Source organism: Oreochromis aureus, linkage group 3, assembly GCF_013358895.1.
Source record: "Oreochromis aureus strain Israel breed Guangdong linkage group 3, ZZ_aureus, whole genome shotgun sequence".
Taxonomy (NCBI): domain Eukaryota; kingdom Metazoa; phylum Chordata; class Actinopteri; order Cichliformes; family Cichlidae; genus Oreochromis; species Oreochromis aureus.
In genome coordinates, this window is record NC_052944.1 from 103631523 (window position 1) to 103637143 (window position 5621).

Consider the following 5621-nt stretch of genomic DNA (forward strand, 5'->3'; position numbering starts at 1 on the left):
TGGAATTGACCTTAGTGGGTGAAGAGGACTCTCCATTTACATGTACAAATTGGAGTCTATTAGATAGATATGATACAAACGACTGCACTGCAGTACCTGTAATACCTACCTACAGCATGCTCTAATCGCGCTAATTGGAGATTATGTATCTGAATTTCAGGAGCGGGACCACGCCTCTAAACACACTCGTTGCCATCTATATAGGTTCCCCCCAGTCCTGCAAACTGTTCATACTTGTTTACGTGCAAACAGGGTCCATTCTCGGCGGATACTTTTAAACACAGCCTTCTCATGGGAGTAACATTATTTTACTCACCCTTCCATTCACTACAATCTTCCTCTCGTCTGTCAGCGCATCAGATGAACAACTACTCAAGCTCGGGAATGCAAGAAACACACCGAACGCCACGGCGGCGCTTTCGAGAGACCGAATGCTGTCAACCTTCTAGCAGTTTTCTCGCCACCCGACATACGGTCTGCCACGTCGATCCATCCAGCCGTCTTATCACCGCTAAATTCATTTATGAAGTAACTCCGGCCGCCCGCCGCTTCAGCGAAGACCAGCGGGGTCGCCCACCAGCCGAACTCACAGCTCCTCTCACGTTGTTCTGAAACGGGCCTACAGGCCGGGTGAGTTAGCCGAAAAGCCGACAGACGTCAACGCCGAACCCAGAAGCCACGCCGTTCCCACGTTTCCAACCTGTAATACCTACAGCGTGTTCTAATCACGCTAATAGGATATTATGATCAACAGTATCAAACGCTGCACTAAGATCTAGCAGGACAAGCACAGAGATGAGTCCACTGTCAGAGGCCATAAGAAGATCATTTGTAACCTTCACTAAAGCTGTTTCTGTGCTGTGATGAGCTCTGAAACCTGACTGAAACTCTTCAAATAAGCCATTCCTCTGCAGATGATCTGTTAGCTGTTTGACAACTACTCTTTCAAGGATGTTTGATATGAAAGGAAGGTTGGAGATTGGCCTATAATTAGCTAAGACAGCTGGGTCTAGAGATGGCTTTTTAAGTAAAGGTTTAACTACAGCCAGCTTGAAGGCCTGTGGTACATAGCCGATTATTAGAGATAGGTTGATCATATTTAAGATTGAAGAATTAATTAATGGCAGGACTTCTTTGAGCAGTTTTGTAGGGAATGGGGTCTAAAAGACACGTTGATGGTTTGGAGGAATTAATTATTGAAGTTAACTCAGAAAGATCAATTGGAGAAAAAGAGTCTAACTTAACACTGATGGTACTAAAAGTAGCTGTAGATAATATTACATCTGTGGGATGATTATTGGTAATGTTTTCTCTAATGATAAAAATTTTATTTGTGAAGAAGTTCATGAAGTCATTACTAGTTGACGCTAAAGTAATAGTTGGCTCAACAGTGCTCTGACTTTTTGTCAGCCTGGCTACAGTGCTGAAGAGAAACCTGGGGTTGTTCTTATTTTCTTCAATCAGTGACGAATAGTAAGATGTTCTGGCTTTGCGGAGGGCTTTCTTATAAAGCAGCAAACTATTTCTCCAGACTAAATGATGATCTTCTAAATTTGTGAGGCGCCATTTCCTCTCCAGCTTACGAGTTATCTGCTTTAGGCTACGTGTTTGAGAATTATACCACGGAGTCAGGTACTTCTGATTTGAGACATTAGTTTTCACTGGAGCTACAGTATCCAGAGTCGTACGTAGTGAGGAGGTAAAATTTTTAAAAAGATAATCGACCTCTGTTGGAGTAGCGTTCAGGTAGCTGCTCTGCTCTATGTTGGTACAGGGCATTGAAGATGATAACAGTGGGTGGATTATATTCTTAAACTTAGTTACAGCACTTTCAGAAAGACATCTACTTTGATAAAGTCTACTCTCCACTGCTGTGTAATCAATTATTGTAAATGTAAATGTTATCAGGAAATGATCAGACAGCAGAGGGTTTTCAGGAAACACTGTTAAATGTTCAGTTTCTATGCCATATGTTAAAACAAGATCTAGAGTGTGATTAAAGTGGTGGGTGGGTTCTTTTACATTTTGAGAGAAGCCAATTGAGTCTAATAACAGATTAAATGCCATGTTGAGGCTGTCATTTTAGCATCTACATGGATGTTAAAATCACCCACAATAATTATTTTATCTGAGCTGAGAACTAAATCAGATAAAAGTCTGAGAAATCAGAGAGAAACTCTGTGTAAGGCCCAGGTGGACGATAGATGATAACAAGTAAGACTGGTTTCTGAGTTTTACAGCTGGGGTGGACAAGGCTAAGCATCAGGCTTTCAAATGAATTAAAAGTCTGTCTTGGTCTTTCGTTAATTAATAGGCTGGTGTGAAAAATTGCTGCCACACCGCCCCTCGGCCTGTGCTTCGAGGTTTCTGGTAGTTAGAATGACTCGGGGTGTTGATTCATTTAAACTAACATACTCATCCTGCTGCAACCAGGTTTCTGTAAGGCAGAGTAAATCGATTTGTTGATCAATTATTAAGTCATGTACTAACAGAGACTTGGAGGAGAGAGACCTAATATTTAATAATCCACATTTCATTGTTTTACTCTTTGGTTCAGATGTGGATACTGTATTGTTCTTTTTCTTTTGATTTTTATGTTTAAATTGTTTATTGCTGGTTTTAGTTTGTTTTTGTCTGTTTGGGAGCTGACACGGTCTCAATGGAGATGGGTTTTTGGGGGGATAGCAGGAGGAGAGAAGCTGCAGAGAGGCGTGTAAGACTGCAACTCTGCTTCCTGGTCCCAACTCTGGATAGTCATATTTTGGGGGGTTTAATAAATTGGTCCATATTTCTAGAAATGAGAGCTGCTCCATCCAAAGTGGGATGGATGCCGTCTCTCCTAAAAAGACCAGGTTTCCTCCAGAAGGTTTGCCAATTATCTATGAAGCCCACATCGTTTCTGGGACACCACTCAGACAGCCAGCAATTTCAATTCAATTCAATTCAATTCAATTCAATTTTATTGAATGGTGGCTGTAGCTCAGGTGGTAGAGCAGGTCAGCCACTAATCAGAAGGTCAGTGGTTCGATCCCAGGCTGCCTCCTGGCTGCATGCCAAATATCCTTGGGCAAGATACTAACCCCATGTTTGCCTACTGGTGGTGGTCAGAGGGCCTGGTGGCGCCAGTGTTCGGCAGCCTCGCCTCTGTCAGTGCGCCCCAGGGCAGCTGTGGCTACAATGTAGCTTGCCATTGCCTGTGTGTGTGAATGGGTGAATGACTGAATGTAGTGTAAAAGGCTATACAAATACAGGCCATATAGCGCCAAATCACAACAAAAGTCGCCTCAAGGCGCTTTATATTGTACAGTAGATCGCACAATAATAAATACAGAGAAAAACCCAACAATCATATGACCCCCTATGAGCAAGCACTTTGGCGACAGTGGGAAGGAAAAACTCCCTTTTAACAGGAAGAAACCTCCGGCAGAACCAGGCTCAGGGAGGGGCGGCCATCTGCTGCCACCGGTTGGGGTGAGAGAAGGAAGACAGGATAAAGACATGCTGTGGAAGAGAGACAGAGGTTAATAACAGATATGATTTGATGCAGAGAGGTCTATTAACACATAGTGAGTGAGAAAGGTGACTGGAAAGGAAAAACTCAATGCATCATGAGAATCCCCGGCAGCCTACGTCTATTGCAGCATAACTAAGGGAGGATTCAGGGTCACCTGGTCCAGCCCTAACTATATGCTTTAGCAAAAAGGAAAGTTTTAAGCCTAATCTTGTAGGCATGCAGAGCGAGAGCGAAGTGCTCTAATAGGGTGATATGGTACTACAAGGTCATTAAGATAAGATGGGGCCTGATTGTTTAAGACCTTGTATGTGAGGAGCAGGATTTTGAATTCAATTCTGGATTTAACAGGAAGCCAATGAAGGGAAGCCAAAACAGGAGAAATATGCTCTCTCTTTCTAGTCCCTGTCAGTACTCTTGCTGCAGCATTTTGGATTAGCTGAAGACTTTTCAGGGAGTTTTTAGGACATCCTGATAATAATGAATTACAGTAGTCCAGCCTGGAAGTAATAAATGCATGAACTAGTTTTTCAGCATCACTCTGAGACAGGATATTTCTAATTTTAGAGATGTTGCGCAAATGGAAGAAAGCAGTCTTACATATTTGTTTAATATGTGCGTTGAAGGACATGTCCTGGTCAAAAATGACTCCAAGGTTCCTCACAGCATTACTGGAGGCCAAGGTAATGCCATCCAGAGTAAGAATCTGGTTAGATACCATATTTCTAAGATTTTCAGGGCCGAGTACAATAACCTCAGTTTTATCTGAATTAAGAAGCAGAAAGTTAGCGGCCATCCAGGTCTTTATGTCTTTAAGACATTCCTGCAGTTTAACTAATTGGTGTGTGTTACCTGGCTTCATGGATAGATAGAGCTGCGTGTCATCTGCATAGCAGTGAAAATTTATGCTATGTCTTCTAATGATGCTGCCTAGGGGAAGCATGTATAATGTAAATAGAATTGGTCCTAGCACTGAACCCTGTGGAATTGACCTTAGTGGGTGAAGAGGACTCTCCATTTACATGTACAAATTGGAGTCTATTAGATAGATATGATACAAACCACTGCAGTGCAGTACCTGTAATACCTACAGCATGTTCTGATCGCTCTAATAGGATATTATGGTCATATTAAGGAGAACATGCGGCTAAACATGTCACTCCCGGTCTGATTGGGGAGGGTACCAGAGAAAACTACAGAGTCCGACATTGTTTTGGCAAAGTTGCACACCGATTCAATATTGATTTTAGTGACCTCCGATTGGCGTAACCGGGTGTCATTACTGCCGACGTGAATTATGATCTTACTGTATTTACGTTTACCCTTAGCCAGCAGTTTTAAATTTCCTTCAATGTCGCCTGCTCTGGCCCCTGGAAGACAATTGACTATGGTTGACAGTGTCTCTAGCTTCACGTGTCTGAGAACAGAATCACCAATTACCAGAGTTTGACCCCTGGCGGGTGTGTCGCTGAGTGGGGAAAAACGGTTAGACACATGAACAGGTTGGTGGTGTACCTGGGGCTTCTGTTTAAGACTATGCTTCCTCCTCACCGTCACCCAGCCGCCCTCTTTCCCCAGCTGCTTGGGGTCTGCCGGGGAACAGCTAGCGGGGCCTACTCTACGCACCAGGGGGCCTGGCTAGCTACGGGTGAATGAAGGGTGCGAAGCAGAGTCTCCAATTCAGTAATCCTGGCCTCCAGAGCTGCAAATATGATACATTTGTTACAGGTATCATTACTGCTAAAGGAGGCCGAGGAGTAGCTAAACATCTGACACAATGAGCAGGAAAGTGCAGGAGGGACAGGTGAAGTAGCCATGGTGCTAACGAGTCGGCTACGAGCTAAGCTAAGCTAGCGAAACAGTAAAGAGACAGTGAGTGAATACTTTGGCTATAAATTAGGTAGTGAGTACACAGAAAGGGTGCTTCAGATGAAGCATGTGAAGATTATACTATGAAGAAGGAATGTATCTAAAAGTTTTTAATTAAATTGCTAAGCAGAAAAGCTACTCAGAAACACCACTGTGTTTGAGCAAGAATATGTGTCTGTATCCTTTACAGTTTTTCTGCACCTGAGAAAGTGACTTCCTTGTTAATTCTCTCCTCCAGGTG

General features: G+C 43.2%; 1 pseudogene; it reads right to left on the minus strand.

Moving 5' to 3' along the window:
- Positions 1 to 2775: 2775 nt before the first annotated feature.
- On the minus strand, positions 2776 to 5301 carry LOC120438672 (annotated as a pseudogene).
- Between the last annotated feature and the right edge of the window lie 320 nt (positions 5302 to 5621).